Raw genomic sequence first — 7,256 nt, 5'->3', positions numbered from 1 at the left:
GCTCTTATGGTGGTGACATCCTTTTGCGGGATCGCCAAAAAACGCACGCCGGCACAGGTAAGCGGGCGGCTCGGTTTGAAAGCAGCAGCGCAGCATGAGGCGCGCCTGATTTATGGCGTCCTAGAAGCTGTGTCTGTTTTTGGGGGTGAATCTTCACGTCCTACACACAACTGTGCTAGGGCAGTGCCGGGCGTGTTGGCCGAACATCAATAAGGTGTAATAAAGTGATTGCGCGGAAGCTACCTAGCAGCTCGCTCGGGACGTTCGGGGTTCGGGGAAGGATTAGCTGCACGCGGTGGCGGTGTAGGGTTTGTCGGTACGGAATTGTACAAATATTTTCGACAATGCCCTTGTGACAATGCGCCTTCTGGGCAACTGGGCAGCTGGGCTTAAATGAGACATTAAACGCCCCCAGTTTTGATGATTGATAGCGGGAAAGTGGTAGCAATTGGAAGGGAGACGAGATGGGCGTGATATTCAGGGATTCAAGGATTGATGCTAGAAGCTGGAAAGATTATCTGATAGAACGCAGCAGCTTTGGGTATAAGATCTGATCTCTTCGGTACAATCTGAGCCTACTAATTGGGTCCTTTCGTTAAGATTGAGCCTCTCATAAAAAATTCACGGTGGAATTAAACATCAAAACTTTTAATATTGATGCTACTGTTGAATTCAAAGTTTCAAGTTAGTTTTATTTTATTGTAATTTACATTCTTTGTCTCCACCACTTTGCAGCGTTTGTTGAATTACTTTTACAATACAAAAGTTAGACTGCTTACTTTTTTAAACATGGCACTTCAACCTTTAGAGCAGAATTCTTCATTTGCTCTGCACAAGAAAGGCCGCTTGAGAAATAAAATGAATGCTAGCTTACAGTATCGTAACTAACGATAGACATCTGATAGATCATTTTCAATTCAGATCATCAGTTTAAGATTTTTGGAGAAATTTTATAAAAGTTTCTTCAATTTCACAGTGTGACGTAAAAAAATACGAAATTTTGCAATCACTCTTCTAATATTCCTGATTATGTGACATGAATTGATGAATTTAGGAACACATAGAAGATTCAGTTAAGGCCAAGGAAGCTAGATGGACCTCAGGTTGGTCTGTGGTTAGCGTTTTGATCACCATAATCGATGGGAATTTCTATGAGGATCTATCAGGATCTATCTATATACCATAAAGCCATTACGGGCTAGTCTTTAGTAATATGAAAAAATATGTTCATAAATTCTTTTTAATTCTGACAAGAAACTCTTTGGATATGAAATTAAAGCAATTTTCTTCCCTGAACAGGATTTAAAACACAGCAAAAGCTCGTTCCTAGAGCAAGCAACAACAAAAGAGAAAATGTTCCCAAACACTCAGCTCCTCTTGTGGATTACTTGGCAGTTTTGTGTTCCTAGTTGTGTTTTTGCGCAGTGAATTTGATCAGCTACTTTTTATTAAATTCCCATCGCAGATTGAAATTTTTCCGACAATCGCAGAAGTTTTGGCCACAATCGCATAAGTTGTTGTAATTGTCCAAAGAAATGGGTAGTTGATGATTACTTCTATGAACACTTGTTCTTTTTGACTGTGAAATGTGATTTTTTTTTTCAAAATAAACACGACTATCCAGCTAGCAGTAATCTGGGAAACGAGCGTGTAGTTAAGAAGTATGCACCAACTAGAAACACAAATTAGGAACTTGGAGGAAATTATAGCGGAAACGACTTTGCATCCCTTTGATTGTATATGTTTGACGAATACGATATCAAAACAATCTCTTTCGATCATATTTAGACATCATTTTTATTCTACAGTGAGTTGAGATTGTCTGAGAAACGATCGCTAAGCTACGATACGATTACCACAGTAATCGAAATGAAGAACGTCACCAGACAACTGTAGAGCATCCAAAGCATATTTTTAGGTTGAAATTTGAACGCATTCGTACATCAAATTCTATATTTTTATGGCTTTGGATGTATTTTTGGGAACAAACAAACAACACAACCATTGCATTGCATCGTATGTGCACACACTGCTCTACCATAGACACTTGACACCTGATTTTGCCGTTGTCAACAAAACGACAGAAAAGACAACACAATCAACTGCTGCTTACTTAAGACCCCTTTTGCAATACCCATTACGGCTATATGTAGGTCATACAAATAACGATCGTTTATGTTACAACAGCAGCGACGACCGCTTGCCCTGCTTCTGCTCATCCTGCATGTTTACAGCACGATAAATCAGAACCCCTGAATGTCGACTCCCTTCGGTGCAGACATTGACACTGACCTAGCCCGCTAGCCTAGCATAACAAGCTGATAATTCAATAAACACTAAAAACCCCGGCCAACCCTGGCAGACCACACACACACACGTGTGCTCGTGCGCGCGCGAGCGCTCTAATACCGTGGCCATGGCCTTAGGAGGTTGCGCTCGCCTCATCGTCCCATAAACGGACGATTTTTTAAAGTCAATAAACAGCTTGTGGATCATTACTTTTTTGTTTTTGCGGAAAGGGGGAAAAAACAAATTCATACCGTCAACGCAGCAGCGTGTGGCGAAAAGGGTTTTTGAGCACAGGATTTATGTGCCTACTTGTGGCCACCAGAGTACCACCGTTTGCTAGTACGTTTTGCTGCTGCTGATTGCAACCATATGCGCGGTTTATGTTCCTCTTGTTGGCGAAGCGCGTCTTCCGGCATGTTGCGGCATGCGTGCAGCGTCATATAAACGAAGAGAGTGCCATAGTTCCCACTCGACGCACTCCAGATACACACCCTTCACCCGGGTCCAGATCGGAATGATGGTAATCCTCCTTCTCATCTCATGCTCGGCATCGGCACGCGGGATCGATTTCTAAAGCGAACCGCCACGAAAGTTCCCGGGTGTGTGTGTGTGTGGGTATGTCCCGGTTCGATCTCATATTTCAATATTAATCATATCTTAACACACACACACACACACACGGCAGTACTGGAATCGCGCGAAGGGGTAGTTAGTGCCGAACCACCTCCCACTCTTCCCTTCATCCCTTTTTGCGCAGCGCGCACGGTCGTTGCACGGTTCGCATGTCAGTGGCGCCGTCGCTTGTCAAGGAGCGTAGGATCTGGTGCGCAGCGTAGAGCAAAAAAAAGAGAAGTATTCGGTAACATTCCGCGAATGCTTGACTAAATGCTCACATTAATTAACTCTTTCGGAGGGTCTGTGGAGTGTGTGTGTGTGCGGTGTGCAGGGGTCTCTTTTTATATGTCATCTTGCATCTACTTTATCGTGTTGGTTCGTTGTCGACAGCTTCTGGAAGTGTGTGTTTTGCTTAAGAAGTTCCCAAGAGATATTCCTAATAAATTTCCAATTTTATTTAGAAGAAAAACGAATAAATAGAGCTATTCTTATCTACTAAACACCTGAACAACCTTTTCAATAAATGCCATTTTATTCACAAACTTCTTCCCTTAATCACGAAGTTGCAGTTTAAACTGCACCCAAAATGTGCATCGATACTGACTTGCATGCAGTGCCGTAAGGATCACAATGCTCCTGACTCCCCTGACTGCTGACAATCGCATTCAGGGTGGCATTCCGTACGCAAAGCATCGACCGAGAAAACGGAGACAAAGCGTGCAAGTGCAGCGAAGAATGCATCGTGGACGGATTTCGGTCAGCCAACGGAACCCAATTTGCATGCACAACAACAGTATCTTGTTACACCCGATAGGAGCCCAGGCACGGGAAACACACACACACACACACACACACACACACATACAGAAAAGCATGAGTAGAGTGCCGGCAAAACTGCTGCAAAGAATTAGACCACCCTCTTGGGGTCACCACCACCACCACCACCACCACCAACGTGGAGTAAAGAGGAGTAAAGAGCTAACCGAAAAAGTGCATTCGGCGGCACTACAAAGCCGGTCGAGGCTCTCGAGGAAACGTTGTTTTTTTGCTGCTGCTACAGCAATGTTGCCGGTCGTTCCTGTTGCAAAACCGGCGCCTTTTAGTAAGTGATACCTCACGGGGACGAGAGGAACAAAAAATGCGGGTTGAATGGAACCCCGAAAATCGATTGGATGTCGGGGCGCTTCAGTTGGAGCTGGCTGGCGCTTGCGGAAATATCTTCTTGTCGGTGTTTTTTGGTCTCAACGTGTGTGTGAGAGAGAGAGGAAGAGAAGAAGAGCAACTGTCGCTCTTAATTTAACTTCTGGCCTCTGGTGGTCGCATGGGTCAGGGTGGGACCGAGCTCCGAAGCTCATTTCCTGCTGGAAGTGGGCTTTTAATGTCAACATTGTCCGCGGGCGAAAATGAGACATTTATTTGGGGTTCGATTGTTTGATTGAGCGATTAGTTGGAATTTTTAAAGAATTACACTAAAAATTGGAGAAGAATTGATGGAAAATCTATCTAAGGTATCTGGAAGGCTCTTCTTAATTCAAGGTCCTGTTATTGTAAAATCAAAACAACTGCAAGACACACTTCAAGAGGTAGTCAATATCGTTTGGAATCAGCAATCATGCTTGCAACGAGTGTTTCACCTTCACCAACCAATCTGAAAAGAGCAAACTGTCCAACCACGTCCAACACGTGACAGCCACTCACCCATAAGGATGCTGCCCATTCACAACTACCGGCGATACGATGGCGATTCAAGTGGGTGCTGGGGCGCGTGTCCAACACGGGTTTCCTCTGTGCGGGTCAAAGTTTATCTCCTTCGGACCGATGGATTCAAAAGCTCTCGAGTCGCGCGCGCGTAGGTCAATCTGCTTCTCGTTTGCTTCTTGCACATCGATTCGGCAGCAGAGACCTCCAGCAGCAGCAGCAGCAGCAAGTGGTCAACAGGTTCAGTTCATTCTTGCTTCCCGAACGACCACAAAAAAAGACCACCACCGGTGAAGGCCACCGTCGTAGCCTTTGGAGCCCCCGGAGACGATCCGGAAACGTAATTAATTTTGATAGGCTCTTAACGGTAGGTACACCCGTCTGGGGTCTTTCGTTTTTTGGAGAATGAGTTTGGACCTGTTCTTTGGAGCTCATTTGATGCAAGGAGAGGAGTAAAGAGACTTCATCAAACGACAGTAATTTCTTAACACATTTCGAGCTTTTTTTGGGTTTGGGGTGAAATGTGACAAAAAACTCGCTCGGAAAAGAGAGGAAGTTGGTACAGTGAAGGCTATAAAAGACGTGGAGTCATTGAAATCGTTGGATTGCCTCTTTTTTAGTGGAAGAAATCTTAGTAACTTTAATGTTCTATATGTTTTACACATAATCAAATGAATCAGTTGCTTCTCGGACGAGGAGACCCACCATTTACCCGCTTTTATTTGTCCTTCACTGTAAAGAAGCGATCGTTCCACGTGATCATGGTTGCTAGATTGCTTTCCCGCACCCATCCCTTCCCTCCAATAACCACGCCTGAAGAGTGGTTTTGTCTCGCTCCGAATGGCTTCGTTTGCTCATTCGCCTTTTTCCTCTTACGACCCCATTCGGCGGGGTCATTCCGAGCGCGTGTGGGCACCCAACGGACAACGGACACAGCCGGCACAAGACAGTTTATCGGTCCTCCTCTTCTGTCGGTCCTCCCCTCTCCCACCAAGCTCCCACTTGACAGACATGTCAATGGGAGCCATGTTTACCGCACAGGGCTAAGTACCTGTGCACTGCGACCCCGGCCCGCTGCCAACCCGGGGAGTTTGTAAGACAGTGCCAGTGCCATCTCACACACCGGAAGGCTCGCGAACGGCTTCACGACTTCTGTGCTGTTGGTGAGAGGCGGTGGTGAGAAGGGGAACCACACAAACAAATCGGAAGAGAAACAGCCACCCGACCAGTCGATGGCTCGCGAATGGACGGGCCCAGGCGCTCATGATCACATAAATTTAGCTCCCCAAAGATCGGCCCCCAGGTTCACAGCGAAAACAATCTGCATCCGTTGGTCGGTCCAGTTGGTTGAAAAGTCGTGAAAATTCTCCACCCAGCCGAGCGGCACTGGGTGGGTCGCAACAGGAGCGCCACTGGGAACACTGGGATAATAACGCTCGCCGATCATGCGTGAGGTCCACATGGGCGGAGGATGGAAAAGCGTCGCTACTATTGTTGCTGTTATTGTAATGTGGCCACAATTTTTGCGGCAGCCGAGGCGAGGCCTGCGTCCGTCTCTGGGTGGTTTTTGCGACAATAATGACACAGCGCGATTGGCGATCGCGCAAAGGGGAAATTTGAAAGGGGCCGGGTTCGATGGCGCCTCCGGATGGGGCGGTGCATTTGCTTTGATGTTGAGGTTTACGCTGCCGGTACCGCCGATCGCTTGGGTGGGGTGCTGGATGCGGTAACGGTGTATTGATGAAAGGACAAGGAAGCGGCTGGCTGGCCGGTTGCTCACGAAATAGGCGTAAGTGCATTTTAGGTACGATTTACGTGCGGGAAGTAGAAAAAGGGGAGTTGGGTAGATGAGACATAGTAAATGAATTGGGTAAAAGTATTTAAATAAATGGCCAAAGATGATGAAAAGGAGAAAAATAAAATGATATAAAAGTAAAATAATATAAAAAATCTATAAAATATTCTAGAACGTAAAAGACAATAATAAGTCATAAAAACTATTTGAAAACAATGAAAAACACGAGAAACAATCAAAAGACGTCAACTACATGTAAACACGTTCGGATAAGACAGAGTTAACAAGACAAACAAATTTATTTTAAAACAATGGAAAAATGACACTGAAAAAAATGAGACAAAAAGATTAAAATAATAAAAAATATAACAAGGAAGCGAATTGAGTAAATAAATAAGTTGAAATATAACAAGAATAAAAAAAAGATAAAAAATAAGAAATATAATACATTATAACACTAAAGTATAGAATAATCTAATGTGATATGGAAAGAAAAAAAATAAAAATACGAAAGAAATGGTATCAAAAGCAAAAGATATTGTATAAAATATTTCAATGAATGTTAAGGGAAACAGAAGCAGCAATTAGAGTGAAAAATAAATAAAACATGTGCGAAAACTAACTTAAAGAAATGAAAATTAAATAAATTAAATTCCATTGATTTAAATGTGAAACAAATCCGTTAAAATGTTCAAACAGCTTTATTTTACTAAAATTTGTCTCTGTTTTAGTGTTGTATAAAATTTTATAAATTCAAATAACTTTCTATTATATCAGAGCCACCTAAAGATTCTCATTATGTTGAAAACAGCAGTTAAAAAGCGTGTGAAACTTCCACCATTATATTACCGTTCTCTTT

The sequence above is a fragment of the Anopheles arabiensis genome, chromosome 2 (assembly GCF_016920715.1).
Source record: "Anopheles arabiensis isolate DONGOLA chromosome 2, AaraD3, whole genome shotgun sequence".
In the NCBI taxonomy this organism is placed as follows: domain Eukaryota; kingdom Metazoa; phylum Arthropoda; class Insecta; order Diptera; family Culicidae; genus Anopheles; species Anopheles arabiensis.
Note: the sequence above shows the minus strand (reverse complement) of the source record.